Raw genomic sequence first — 14,696 nt, forward strand, 5'->3', positions numbered from 1 at the left:
AAAGTAAGCCTAAAGGACAAAAAAGTCATTTTTTCAATTTTTAAGGAATTTTTTGGATTTTTAATTTATTATTGAGAAGGAATTTAAGATAATCAAGAAGGTAAAAAATAACCAACAACCGTAATGAATTTTTAGAAAAAACTTGGAGTTTTCTAGCAAAGTAATAATATAATATTCATAAAATGGCAAATTACCAAAATACCCCTAAACTTCAAGATATTTATGAAAATGCCACGGATCAGAAATTTAGATGTGCGTGAGTGTGGAGTGATCATAAAATCCCTCAAATCTCCATTTTCAACCGTTGGATCTTCACCAAATTTGAGTATGTTCTAGAGGACACAAAGCTCAGCATATCTAAGGCCCAGAATTCAAATCGGAGGTCAATTGCTTGCTGATCAGAGATGATGTTTTCTATGGAAAATCTAGAAAAATCGTTCTCCAAATCACGACGATTTTGGAGGTTTCAATGTCGGTTTAAGCTTCCCCTCTAAAGTCTTTACTTGGAGCATTCATATAGAATAAGAATCGATTAAGGTCGAGCTCTCAATCGTGAGATATGGGCGTTTAGTTTTTGGGTTTCCTAGTCTCGAATTTCTTCCAAATTCAAGAACAATTGTCCACCATTTCCCTTCAAACTCCTTTCTATAGTTTCTAAACAAGCTTACCCACAAGTTTTATGAGAGAACATGTTAAAAGAGCATAGAACCTATTACCCCAATAGTGGTCGCCATAGAAGAACTTCAAAGAAAGTTTGAAAATTCAATCCGACCATACAAGCAAATTCGTTGAGTGAAACCAATTCCAATCAGTTTTTGCACCTTTAAGAAGTATTTCGATAGAAGATGACGAAGATAATTAACCCCAAGAACATGTCATTTGAAGATTTCGAGTATAATTTGGGGGTAAGTATTAAATTCCTATCTACGGTACATTTTTTTTAGCGTCAGGGTACATACTTAGAGTCGTTCCACCAAACCAATTCCTTTAGCTTGAGGGAAGGATAAGAAAGAAGTTCTATAAAGAAACCAGGCCATGAAAACCCATAGAATTGGCTACCCAATAAGATTTGTTTTGGGTAAAGCTCAGCGAGAACTCAATTTTCCGACGACGTGTAGAGGGGAATAACTTAGGCTACGATCCACGAGAAGGTATTGAAATCAATCCCTAACTCTTCCTTGTAACACCCTCCTTAAGTTTCATGAAGAAATCAAGGGGAGAAATGTCGTGATCGGAGCAAGTGGAGGACACTTTTAGAGAGCAACGCAAATATCGTGCATGTCTTCTTCCTGTCCAGAGGAAGAAGATGATGACGTGGCTAGTTCAACTAAACCGACCATGTCAAAAAAAATCGTGACCCTCCCTCAGTTTTTTCAAAATTTTAACTCACTTCTAAACCGATTCTTATGAAAGCTTTATGTTCTAGAAACTAGACACTCTAAGAAATTTTTGGAAGAAAATTTGAAGTAATTCGAATACTAGAAGCTTGAGAACGGAGGTCCCGAACTTCAACGACAAGGTAAGTAGTCATCTTAGACTTTTCTTAAGAAATACTTATAAGAGTCGCTTGGATTTCAATAAAACTATATAACAAGTATGAATTAAGGAAATATGAAAGAAAAATATCAAAAACCGAGAGTTAAGGCACTGAACCAATCAAATTGCTTGGGATTTAAGTAACCTTAAAATAACTCACTAAATGAACTCTTCTACCGGTGAATTTTCAATGCTGAATATATTATAGCAGGTTAATATCATATATGAAATTTGATGGTCACTGGATAAACGTTAAGTAGTTAAACCAAGTAACGGTGTAAAATGACCATAATGCCCCTAAGGTAACTTCTCATCGATTCATGATCTAAAATGGCCTCCAATTGCTATGAAACTCTGTAATTATATTATATGATGATTGATGACATGATAAAGTTCGAAAGCTTATGGAATATGTTTAGAGGTAAACCAAGCATTAGGGGGTAAAATGACCAAAATGCCCTTAGAACTCCTTGTGATATTTCAAGATCTAAACATACTCCAAATGGTTTACTACTTTCTATAAGGCCTATTCCTAAAGGCATGAAGGTGTGTTTAAGATTTCAAGTTAATTCGAGCAAGTTTGATACCTAAACAAAGTTATGACTTAAGAAACACTTGAAAGTACCTCAAGTAATTCTTACCCAATATTCAAAACTCTTCTAGAACTCTCAAAAGAATTTACGACTCTATGACTTTCTAGAATAACTCATGCATGTTATTATTTTGGGTTCATGGGCTAAAGAATGCATGTTGCAATTATGAAATATATATAAAAAAAATATTTATGATTGAGAACCCAAGAAAAATACCACACAAGCTCTACAAATACCAAGATAAGATATTACACTTCATGCCCTACAGTTTCCATTATAATAAAGCACGCTCGGTGGGATACCCTGATCTCTCACCATTCGGTACTTGTCGAGGCTCATGTTTTCCTCTTCTAGGTGGGGTATCCTGTGTCACGGTCCTACTTTTTCAACCGCGTGGCGTCATGATCTTGACACGCTCACGACCATCTGTAAGGAGAACTCAAGCCCAATATATATTTTTTATCCGGTTTTGTGGTTTCATTGGATCTTAGGTAAGATTTATCTTCGCAAACCGAGTGCCACTTGTTCGACCACACACGCCGCCTATGCTTGCATGTTCCATCGTCTGTGACACAACCAACTTGCCTCTACACTAGGTCAAGTCATCCAACTCGACCTTGCATCTACTTAGGGCCAAGGTCTCTCAATGAAACATTGCTTCCCCTCATCTCATCTTGGTTCCCAATTTATATGGCCTTGACGTCATCTCAAGCCATGGGATGTCGCTGGCTGTCTAAGCTTACTTGGTCATGCCATCGAGAACAGGCTCACATGTCGCTCATCTCATTGGGACATCCCAAACATCCATCCATCCAGGTTCTATCGAGGTGTTGGCCCTTTCGTATCCATGCCATGTCATTTACGGATACCGTACCAAACAACGGGTGTATAATTCAACCTCCGATATGCAGGCTGGGGTGCAATACCAGCACACTCGTGTCGTCTGGTACTGTCCTTGAAAACCTCATTTCAAAGGAAGTCTCCCTAGACACTCGTCTTGGAACGCTCGTCCTCACTGTGACGCACGCATGTGCCGCAGAATAGCTCGCTTAGGTCATAGGGGCGAGGGGTGGTGGAGAGTTATACCATGCCTCCCCCTATAGTAAATTTTGAGACATTTTCAATACTCCACGCATAGACCTGATTTTGGTAGACGATCATATGGTGTCATGGAGCGTCTGTCCGGTGTCTAATTGACACCAAATTGGGTGAGCATTCATATTTGATATGGACAGACTTAAATCTAGAACCGCATGCCCAAATTCCTTTCGAAATTCCAACTTTTGAGGTTAAGGCCCAGGACTTTACCCGGCCCTTCAACAAGCTTATCTTTGCCACTCTTGTCTATTCATTGTCCCTATCTTGCTTATGCCTCGACTTCTCTTCAATGTCCACTCTGTGTGGTGCGTTAGATGATTCACCGTCCTCCTTGATCGCATTATGGCACTCGTTTAGGCCTTCACGTGGGTGGATGGGTGCCACTTGAGGGTTGTCGCTTCTCTTGTTGAAACGTGAGGGTCACAACCTACTTTCTTCTTACTTAGGTTATGAAATTCTCCCACACTTAAACTAGTCATCGTTCTCAATGACTTACTTGGGGCACAACCACTTTTAGGTTGTGACATTTTCCCCAACTTAAACTAGTCATTGTCCTTGATGACTTACTTGGGGGCACAAACACTCTTTGGATTGTGACACTCTCCCCCACTTAATCTCGATATAGTCTTCAATGTCGAGACTTGCTGCTAATGGACACACTAGAAATACGTATTTTGGAATGAATACGAAAACTACACACTACTTATGAGTTATCCCACTCACGAACCTTACCCTAGTCTCTGAGACTCGCAACATAAGCATGGCAGAACGACTGCACTATGGTTGTGTGCTATCCCCTCTTGGGCCTCCTTCGCCCTTCTACGGACTCGACCTGAGACTCACTAGAAAATTACGGCAACCTAACTAACTTAAGTATACTCTCGCTTAGGCTAGGGGGAGCTATCCCAAACTTCAGCCACTTAGGCCAGACTCGTTGTACTCTCTGAGTCGCACACAACGGTGCACCCCTCAAGGTGAGGCTCACAAGCCAACCACAGAATTTACTCATCGTTGCTCCAATCCTTACAGTAGCGATGTCTAAAAGCTTGTAACACAACCCTGCTGGCGCTACACTTCTCTAGTACTACCACAACTTCACTTCTCTATATCCATTTTCAGTTGATGCTCACTTCTCAAGCGAGTACTAGTATTGACAACTCTTGTGGAAACACCCACCTTAGGCATAAGGTGGTGTCTCATGGAATACATGCGTGCTCGAACTTTAGAGCATCTTCACAGGGTAAGAAACCCATTCACTCTGGCTCTCTTCCACTTAAACTTGAATTTCTCTCTATAGCAAGGTCGTCCTCCCCATAAGGACTTGCGTTGTGCTCAATTTGACATTTGGTCTGAGTTTGTGATAAGGCGATCTTAATCCTCAGCCCAACGATTCAAGCTTTTGTTGAAGCAAGAACCCTTAAATCAAAGTATTTAACACCTCCTTATACAAAATTCGGATCAACCAAGAGCTAAGGCTAGAATTAGATTACCTCTTACGATCGAAGATCAATAAGCAAGATTTGGAAACTTTGTTCTAAATTGAGTCACAACACAATCGAACTTGATCAAGGCTTGATTGAATGGCTCGGGTATAATTCTACCACAAGAATTGCTTGAAACTTAGAAATGTCAAATATGATGCTCGGATTTCTTAGGGAAACTTCTCAATTTGAGATCTGAATTACATTTATCCACGAATCTTCATGACATTTTTTGAATCTTCTGGACAATAGGTCCATTTGGAACATCGTGATTCTAATCATCTTCCCCCTCTTCAAAAGGATTCATCCTCGAATCAGAAAAATCACCTTGTTTCCTTCACCTCCTTTTGCAATGTTTTGATCAAATCTGTCTGCTTCACTCATAAAAATATTAGAGAAATTTTGTTTCATCAAGTGTATTAAATCCATAAACTACTTAAAGAATAAATCAACAGCATGCAGCCAAGAACAAATTTCATAGATATATTAGTCCAATGTTTGTTAGGTACATTCAAAGGAGTATACAATCCATTTGGTTGTGATCTAGATTTAGTTTCTTTGCATTTAAAACATTTACTACAAAACTTATAGACATCATGCTCCATCTTCGGCCAAAAGAAGTGTTGATGCAACATCTTATAAACTTTATTAATCCTAAGATATCCCATTAAGGCACCACCATGTGCTTCTCGCAAAAGCAAATCTTTTATTGAGCACTTAGGAATACAAATCATAAAAAGTTTAAGAATTAAATAATAATCATCCGCAGCTTTTTTTGCAAGACAAGATGCATAAATAGTTTTGAAATATCTCTATATAATTCGGTAATATGCTCAAGTTCAAGAATTTTTGCACTAAGAGAAGTAGAGTTTAGATAACACATCAGCTACCATATTATCATTATTTTGCTTATATTTGATGAAATACGAATGTTTTGACCCTTCACATACTTCAAGCTTTTATGATCAAAGTGGATCACAAATTCTCTAGGCCATAAGTATGTTGCCACACATGCAATGTATGAACAATTTCTTCCTAAGAAAATGGAAGGCATTCTATTACATTTCCCCATTTAAAAACAACATTATTTTTATTAAGTCATCAATGGTGCAGCTATGGTACAAAAATCGTTTATAAATTTACTAAGAAGCTAGCTAACCCATAAAAACTTCTAACTTTACTAGCACTTTTTGGTGTTGGGAAATCTCTAATGACTTTAACTTTCTCTTTTATCTACTTCTACTTCTCCTTTGTTTTTACCAACTAAGCCAACAACTTTTTCCATGAAAAAACTACACTGGTTAAAATTAAATTTCTCTTTTCTATATGTAATCAAAACTAACTGAGCCTGCTCCACATACTCAAGCAAAATCTTCAAATAAATTATAATATCATCAATATAAACAATAACATGTTTTTTCAGATATTTTCTCAAAACATTATATATTAAGCGCATAAGTGTACTAAGAGCATTAGTTAACCCAAAAGGCATAACAAGCCATTCATACCACCCAAACTTAATTTTGAAAGTTGTTTTTCATTCATCTCCTACATGCCTTCTAATTTGATGATATCCAGATTTCAAAATAATCTTTATAAATAGACACGAATCATGCAATAAATCAAGCATATCGTCTAGCCTAGGAATAGGATGTCGATACTTTACCGTAATTTTGTTGATGACTCTATTATCCATGCACATGCGCCAAGTTTCATCTTTCTTTGGCACCAATAAGTCTCGTATAGAACATGGACTCAAAATTTCTCGTATATAGCCCTTCTCCATGAGCTCCTCCACTTGCCTTTGAATTTCTTTAGTCTCAGTTGGATTGACTCTATAAGCTGGCTTATTAGGAATGACAGAACCCGGAATGAAGTCTACTTGATGTTCAGTACCTCTAATGGGAGGTAGTTCCTTAGGTACTTCATCTTGAAACATGTCTTCAAATTCCTGCAAAAGAGATTGAAACACACAAGGCAAGACAAATTGTTATCGTTAGAGACCAAATATTCTTCCTTTACATAAGTACAAAGATTGATTTTTGTGAAAACCTCCTTACCTCTCCAACTCTAGCCAAACAACTCTCTCTCTCTCTCTTTCTTCAACTTCATCTCTTTTTTCATTCTTCTTTTCACTTTTTTTTTTCTCTTTGATTTTTCTCTATTTTTTCACTTAACTCTTGTTTTTCTTTCAACTCTTTTTTTTTTTTTTTTTTTCCTACACATCACAAAGAACTTCATCTTTATATTTTCCCAAAGTAAAAGATATTAAAGGTTGGGAAACTACCTTCCTTCTTTCATTATCATTGAGCCATTGGAGCATGTAAGTTTTAGGATGATCTTGAGTTGGAATTTGAAACCTTTTGATCAACATGGTACTTACAACATTGGTGCAACTTCCACTCTCAATGACAAGACTACAAGCAGTCCCCTTTACTAAACACTGCGTGTGGAACAGGTTGTCTCTTTGATCATCAACATTANGAATGAAGTCTACTTGATGTTCAGTACCTCTAATGGGAGGTAGTTCCTTAGGTACTTCATCTTGAAACATGTCTTCAAATTCCTGCAAAAGAGATTGAAACACACAAGGCAAGACAAATTGTTATCGTTAGAGACCAAATATTCTTCCTTTACATAAGTACAAAGATTGATTTTTGTGAAAACCTCCTTACCTCTCCAACTCTAGCCAAACAACTCTCTCTCTCTCTCTTTCTTCAACTTCATCTCTTTTTTCATTCTTCTTTTCACTTTTTTTTTTCTCTTTGATTTTTCTCTATTTTTTCACTTAACTCTTGTTTTTCTTTCAACTTTTTTTTTTTTTTTTTTTTCCCTCCAACTTTAGTCGATCAGCAAATACATTTGCAGAACTCAAAGCTACAAGAGTAGTTTTTTTTACCATCTTTTACAGAATACCTGTTCAAATAGCCATCATACATAACCCTCCAGTCAAATTGTCATGGTCGGCCAAGCAATATGTCTCTAGCATGCATTGGTAACACATCACAAAGAACTTCATCTTTATATTTTCCCAAAGTAAAAGATATTAAAGGTTGGGAAACTACCTTCCTTCTTTCATTATCATTGAGCCATTGGAGCATGTAAGTTTTAGGATGATCTTGAGTTGGAATTTGAAACCTTTTGATCAACATGGTACTTACAACATTGGTGCAACTTCCACTCTCAATGACAAGACTACAAGCAGTCCCCTTTACTAAACACTGCGTGTGGAACAGGTTGTCTCTTTGATCATCAACATTATTCTTCGTAACTTGAGTTTTAACAAGTCTTCTTGTTATAAGTGCCAAATGAATCTCATCTTCTCGTTCCTCCTCATTCTTCTGGACTTCTTCAACTAGATCATTGATCTCCTCTCCATTTTCCATGTCTTGGTTTATGATTATACAAATAATAGTTATATATGCTTAGGACCTCACACACTCAACTCACTGATTTTACACTCAGGAACACTCGTGTTTAACACACAAACGTAGGCTATTTGGAAAAGTGACTAATTTATGATCAAGGTAGGTAATATGGATAAAGCAATTCTGATAATAGCGAGCTATTCAAGACAATCAAGACAAGGTTAGTAACAACAAAATAAAACAAGAAACGAACAAATAAATAAGGGACAATTATATTTTTGGATATAATTGCTCACTGAACAAAATAAATTCCAAAGAGAATGGTCGTGAAGATTTGAGAGCGATCTAACTTTTCTTTTTACAGAATTCGAGAAAATTTAGAAGTTACCTTCGAGTTTAAATGATGAAAAACATATCGAACACAACAATTCCAGATTTATATGCTTTAGGAAAAAAATGAGAATTGAAATTTATTTGATCTTCAAATAAACATGCAAATGGTCTAATGATAAGGATTTATAAATACAATATTAAGAACAATATGATAAAGATTTTTTTTGTTTTTTCTTTCAAGATCTAAATATGATATTTAAGAGGACAATAAGAACAAAGTAGAAAGATAATGAAGAAGGATGAAAATGGCAGCAAGAAAATAAATGGACAGATTTAAAGAAACGATAAACAATAGCGGAAATTAAAGATAAAATCAATTCTAGAGTCGGCCACAAAGATGCAACACGCTATGATACCAATTGATAAAGCAATCCTAATCCTCAGCCCAATGATCCAAGCTTTTATTGAAGCAAGAACCCTTGAATCAAAGTAATTAACACCTCCTTATACAAAATTCGGATCAACTAAGAGCTAAAGCTAGAATTAGATTACCTCTTACGATCGAAGATCTAGAAGCAAGATTTGGAAACCTTGTTCTAAATTGAGTCACTCCACAATTGAACTTGATCAAGGCTTGATTGAATGGCTCGGGTGCAATTCTACCACAAGAATTGCTTGAAACTTAGAAATGGTAAATATGATGCTCGGATTTCTTAGGGAAACGTCTCAATTTGAGATCTGAATTACATTCATCCACGAATCTTCATGAAATTTTTTGAATCTTCTTGACAATAAGTCCATTTGGAACATCGTGATTCTTATCAGTTTGTCTTTTCTTGACCCCTGGATTCTCTACTTGCAATCACTGACACTATTGCTCTAATGCGAATGGTTCTTTGGATGCACCGACCTGGTGCGTCTTCTGTTTCATCTATCTTGCCCACATCGGAACCACAAGTCATTGGAAATGAGCTTGGTTTTTCTTGGCGGGTATATTTCCCAACACTAAAGTGTCGACATACGACATTAATGAACTTCGAGAAGTCTTGCCTTCAACCCACAACTCATTCTAATTCTTACCGTTGTCATTCTTGACACACTTGCAAGGTCTTCAATCAACTCTCGGGTTCATTTCTCTGATTGTCTTATCCAACTAAACACACAAAGTGTGACTCTGATATCAACTGTCACGATTGAAAAAAGTACGACCGTGACACCCTACGTCATGTTTTCCCTCACCTAGATGAGAAGTTATGCACCATGTTAGGGGTACCCTAGACACGATTGTAGGATGTCACCTTCATGTTTCGCACGTGATCTTTTCGGTCTTTCATGGGGAGTAATCTAGGCTCATATTAGGGACAGCTACAAGAAGAGAGTAAATTACCTTAGCCATAAATCAAGAACCTCCTAAGACCTCCCACGGTATAGCATGTTCAGGACTCAGATTAGCTGCTTAGAACGTATGAAGCCTTGAGCATAGGTATTCATACTATGCCACTTGGAATGTATGAAGTCTTGGGTATAGGTATTCAGGTTGTATCACAGGGCAAGCCCTGGATGCAGGATCAGACTATATCGCTTGGAACCTAAGAACCCTTGGATGTAGGTTTTCACAATACGCTACTTGGAACGTAAGTATCCTTGTGCGTAGGTATCCAAACTATGCCGCTTGGAACGCATGAAGCCTTGGGTATATGTTTTCAGACCATACCGCAGGGCAAGCTCTAGATGTAGGTTAAGACTACGTCGCTAAGAACGCATGAAGCCTTGGACGTAGGTTCAGACTGTGTCATTTGGAACGTACGAAGCCTTGAACATAGACTGCAAGTTCACGACTAGTATGGTAAATCTTAGGGGAAGTTTCTTGGAGAACGAACCAAGAACATAACAAGAAACTAGAAAGTAACCAAGAACGAGGCAAAGATCAAGGACTAGAATATGGATCAAGATCCAAGTACTAAAGACAAGAACCCATAACTATAGTGTTGTGCGCCGAAAGCGGAACAAATGTACTCACAACACCAAAGTTACTCAAGACATACAATATGACACTCAAAACTTGATGATTTCAACAGCAGAAAGAATGGCATTATATAGCCTTCTGCTAAACCTAAAGATAAACTAACAAGCCAAAAAAAAGACCTTGAGAATAGGTCTTGGTCCTAGAGAATAGGGCTTATGACAGTGTTCAACAATCTCCACCTTGTCATAAGATCTCCAAGTTGATAGCGAATTTGGTTGCTACCACGTCAACACACTACTCCCTTCCGATGTTGATAAAATCCAAACAATGCCAGAACTTTTCACGAGCGATCACCTTTGTAAACATATCAGCAAGATTATCAGCAGTTCCAATTTTTAATAAACGAATATCCCCTTTGCTAATAATTTCTCGAATAAAGTGAAAACGGACATCAATGTATTTTGTACGAGCATGATGGACTTCATTTTTTGACAAGCAAATAGTGCTCTGGCTATCACAAAATACATCTATATGTTCTTGCAAAATACCCAAGTCATTGATCAAACCATGCATCCAAATAGCTTCTTTAAAGCTTCTGTTACTGCCATATACTCTGCTTCAGTGGTAGACAATGCAACAGTAGACTGCAATGTTGAACACCAACAAACAGGTTCACCAACCATAGTAAATAAATAACCCATAGTAGATCGTCGCTTATCCAAATCACCAGCATAATCAGAATCCACATAACCAGCTACACGATTGTCAAGATTAAACATTTCTTGTTTTTGAAACTTAATACCAACATCAATAGTGCCAAGAATGTACCTAAGAATCCATTTTACAGCCTGCCAATGCTCTTTACCAGGATTATGCATATAACGACTCACCATGCTTACTGCGTGTGAAAGATCAGGTCGAGTACACACCATAGCATACATCAACGCACCAACAGCATTTGTATAAGGAATGTTCTCCATATACCTTTTGTCATCATCAGAACTTGGACACATGGAAGCACTAAGCTTGAAATGAGGAGCAAGTGGAGTACTAACGGGTTTGGTTGAATTATTCAAACTAAATCTTGACAATACCTTGCGTAGATATTGAGACTGAGTCAACCAGACTGTACCTTTTTTCCGATCTCGCTCTATCTCCATTCCAAGTATTTTCTTTGCATTGCCTAAGTCTTTCATTTCAAATGTTTTAGAAAGCTCATCTTTGAGCTTATCAATCTCCATCTGTCTCTTTGAAGCAATTAACATATCATCAACATATAAGAGCAAATAGATAAACGATCCATCATCGAGACACCGATAATACACACAATGGTCAAATTGACTATGAGTATACATATGCTCTACCATGAAATGATCAAACCTTTTATACCATTGGCGAGGAGATTGCTTCAGCCCATACAAAGATTTCTTCAATCTGCATACTAAATGTTGCTGTCCAACTACTCGGAAACCAACTGGTTGCGCCATATATATTTCTTCTTCCAAATCTCCATGCAAAAAAAACAGTTTTTACATCGAGTTGTGCAAGCTCAAGATTAAATTGAGCAACCAAAGCCAACAAAATTCGAATGGAAGAATGTTTTACCACAGGTGAGATAATTTCATTGTAATCAATACCTTCTTTTTGTGCGTAGCTTTTAGCCACAAGTCGAGCCTTATAACGTATACCAGAAGAGTTTTCCTTTTTTGCAAAAACCCATTTACAACCAATTTCCTTCTTACCTTTTGGAAGTTGTACCAAATCCCAAGTTTGATTTATCTCCAATGATGGTATCTCCTGATTCACAGCCTATTGCAGTGTAAGCTATATGGGCTCTGAATAACATCTTTGTAACGGTTAGGAACTCCATCAATCAAAGAGAAAGCATATGCTATCGTATCATCAAACCTTGTAGGTTTTCGAATTACCCTTCGTGGTCTATTCTTGGCGATTGACTCAGGTTCCTCCACTCTTTCATTTACAAGGCTTTGCTCCTCAAGACTTTGCTCTTTCTGTTCTAAGACATCAAAGTTATTATTTACCTGATCAATATGTTCTTCAGTAGGAGCAACCACATCAGGAGAGAACACCACCTTCTCCACCTGCTTCAATGCCTCGTCATTATTTTCAATTTTCTGCAAAAACATTCCAGACTCATCGAATGTCACATCTCGACTATTAACAATCTTACTTGTTTCTGGACACCATAACCTATAGCCCTTCACACCTTTGCTAAAGCCCATAAACTTGGCTTTTTTTGCTCTAGGATCCAGTTTTGAGTTTGTCACATGATAATAAGCAGGACACCCAAACACATGCAATTTATCATAATCACTAACAGGACTACCTGACCATACCTCAAGCGGAGTTTTCCCACCGTTTCCAGAAACAGGTAAACGATTCACCAAGTGAACTGCATAACTGAGAGCCTCAGCCCAAAATGCCTTACTCAATCCTGCTTGAGACAATATGCATCGAACCTTCTCTATTAATGTCTGGTTCATTCTCTCAGCAACTCCATTTTGTTGTGGCTTACCAGGAACAGTGAAGTGTCGAACGATCCCTTCATCTCGGCATACTTTAAGGAATGGATCATAAGTATATTCTCCCTCGTTGTCTGATCTCAGCTTTTTGATTTTCCTATCCGTCTGATTCTCTACCATTTTCTTCCACTCTAGGAAGATTTGGAGAACCTCGTTTTTGTGCCTCATGGGATACATCCAAACTCTCTTCGAGTAGTCATCAATAAAGGTGACAAACCACCTCTTTCCTCCCAATGAGACATTCTTTGTGGGACCCCATACATCGGTGTGAACATAATCCAAAATACCCTTTGTTTGGTGTATAGCTGTACCAAACTTCACATTTTTTTGTTTACCAAATATACAATGTTCACAGAAATCAATTTTTCCAGTTGTGGCACCCTTAAGGACTCCTTGGTTCACCAATGTCTGAAGCGCCTTCTCACCAGCATGCCCGAGTCGCATGTGCCATAATTTCGATATGTCTTGTTCTTTCGAACTTGCCATAGCAGCATGCCCAATTATTGTGGTTCCGTTGAGGTAGTATATGCTACCTCTTCTAGTTCCTGTAATTGCCACCAAAGCTCCACGAGCTACTTTCAAATTCCCTCCTTCCAAAATGATGCGATAACCACTCGCATCCAAAACGCCAAGTGAAATCAAGTTTTTCTTCAAGTCAGGAACATACCTCACATCTTTGAGTTTTCGTATAACCCCATCAAACATCTTGATTTGTACTGAGCCGATTCCCATTATCTTGCAAGTACTATCATTGCCCATATAGACAACTCCACCATTGAACTTTTTGAAGTCCAAAAACATCTCTTTGTTGGGACACATATGATAGGAGCACCCAGAATCAAGAATCCATTCAATGGTTTGGCTGGCTGATAGGGAGATTGTCAAGGCATCATCTGTATCAGTGTCGTCATCTTTAACCACATTGGACTTCGACCCCTTCTCTTTTAAGATCGAACAATCTTTTTTCCAATGGCCTTTCTGTCGACAATATGCACACTCATTTTTATCAAGTTTTCTCCAATTATCAGATCTACCTCTCGACTTTAATCGAGACTCTCCACATTCGTTCCTTTTCCAGGTAGAAGTTCTTCCATGAGCAGTGAGAACATTTGAGCTAGAGCTTTGATACGTCTCCTTTTCCTTCTTTCGCATCTCATTGTTTATTAAGGCATTTGAAACATCTTCAAAATCAATATTAGTGATTCCATGTAGTAGGGTTGTTACTAAAAACTCGTAGGATTCCGGCAAAGAGTTTAATAACAACAACGAATGTCACATCATTATTTTCAATTTTCTGCAAAAACATTCCAGACTCATCGAATGTCACATCTCGACTATTAACAATTTTACTTGTTTCTGGACACCATAACCTATAGCCCTTCACACCTTTGCTAAAGCCCATAAACTTGGCTTTTTTTGCTCTAGGATCCAGTTTTGAGTTTGTCACATGATAATAAGCAGGACACCCAAACACATGCAATTTATCATAATCACTAACAGGACTACCTGACCATACCTCAAGCGGAGTTCTCCCACCGTTTCCAGAAACAGGTAAACGATTCACCAAGTGAACTGCATAACTGAGAGCCTCAGCCCAAAATGCCTTACTCAATCCTGCTTGAGACAATATGCATCGAACCTTCTCTATTAATGTCTGGTTCATTCTCTCAGCAACTCCATTTTGTTGTGGCTTACCAGGAACAGTGAAGTGTCGAACGATCCCTTCATCTCGGCATACTTTAAGGAATGGATCATAAGTATATTCTCCCCCGTTGTCT

The sequence above is a fragment of the Cucurbita pepo genome, chromosome LG18 (genome assembly GCF_002806865.2).
Source record: "Cucurbita pepo subsp. pepo cultivar mu-cu-16 chromosome LG18, ASM280686v2, whole genome shotgun sequence".
Lineage (NCBI taxonomy): Eukaryota > Viridiplantae > Streptophyta > Magnoliopsida > Cucurbitales > Cucurbitaceae > Cucurbita > Cucurbita pepo.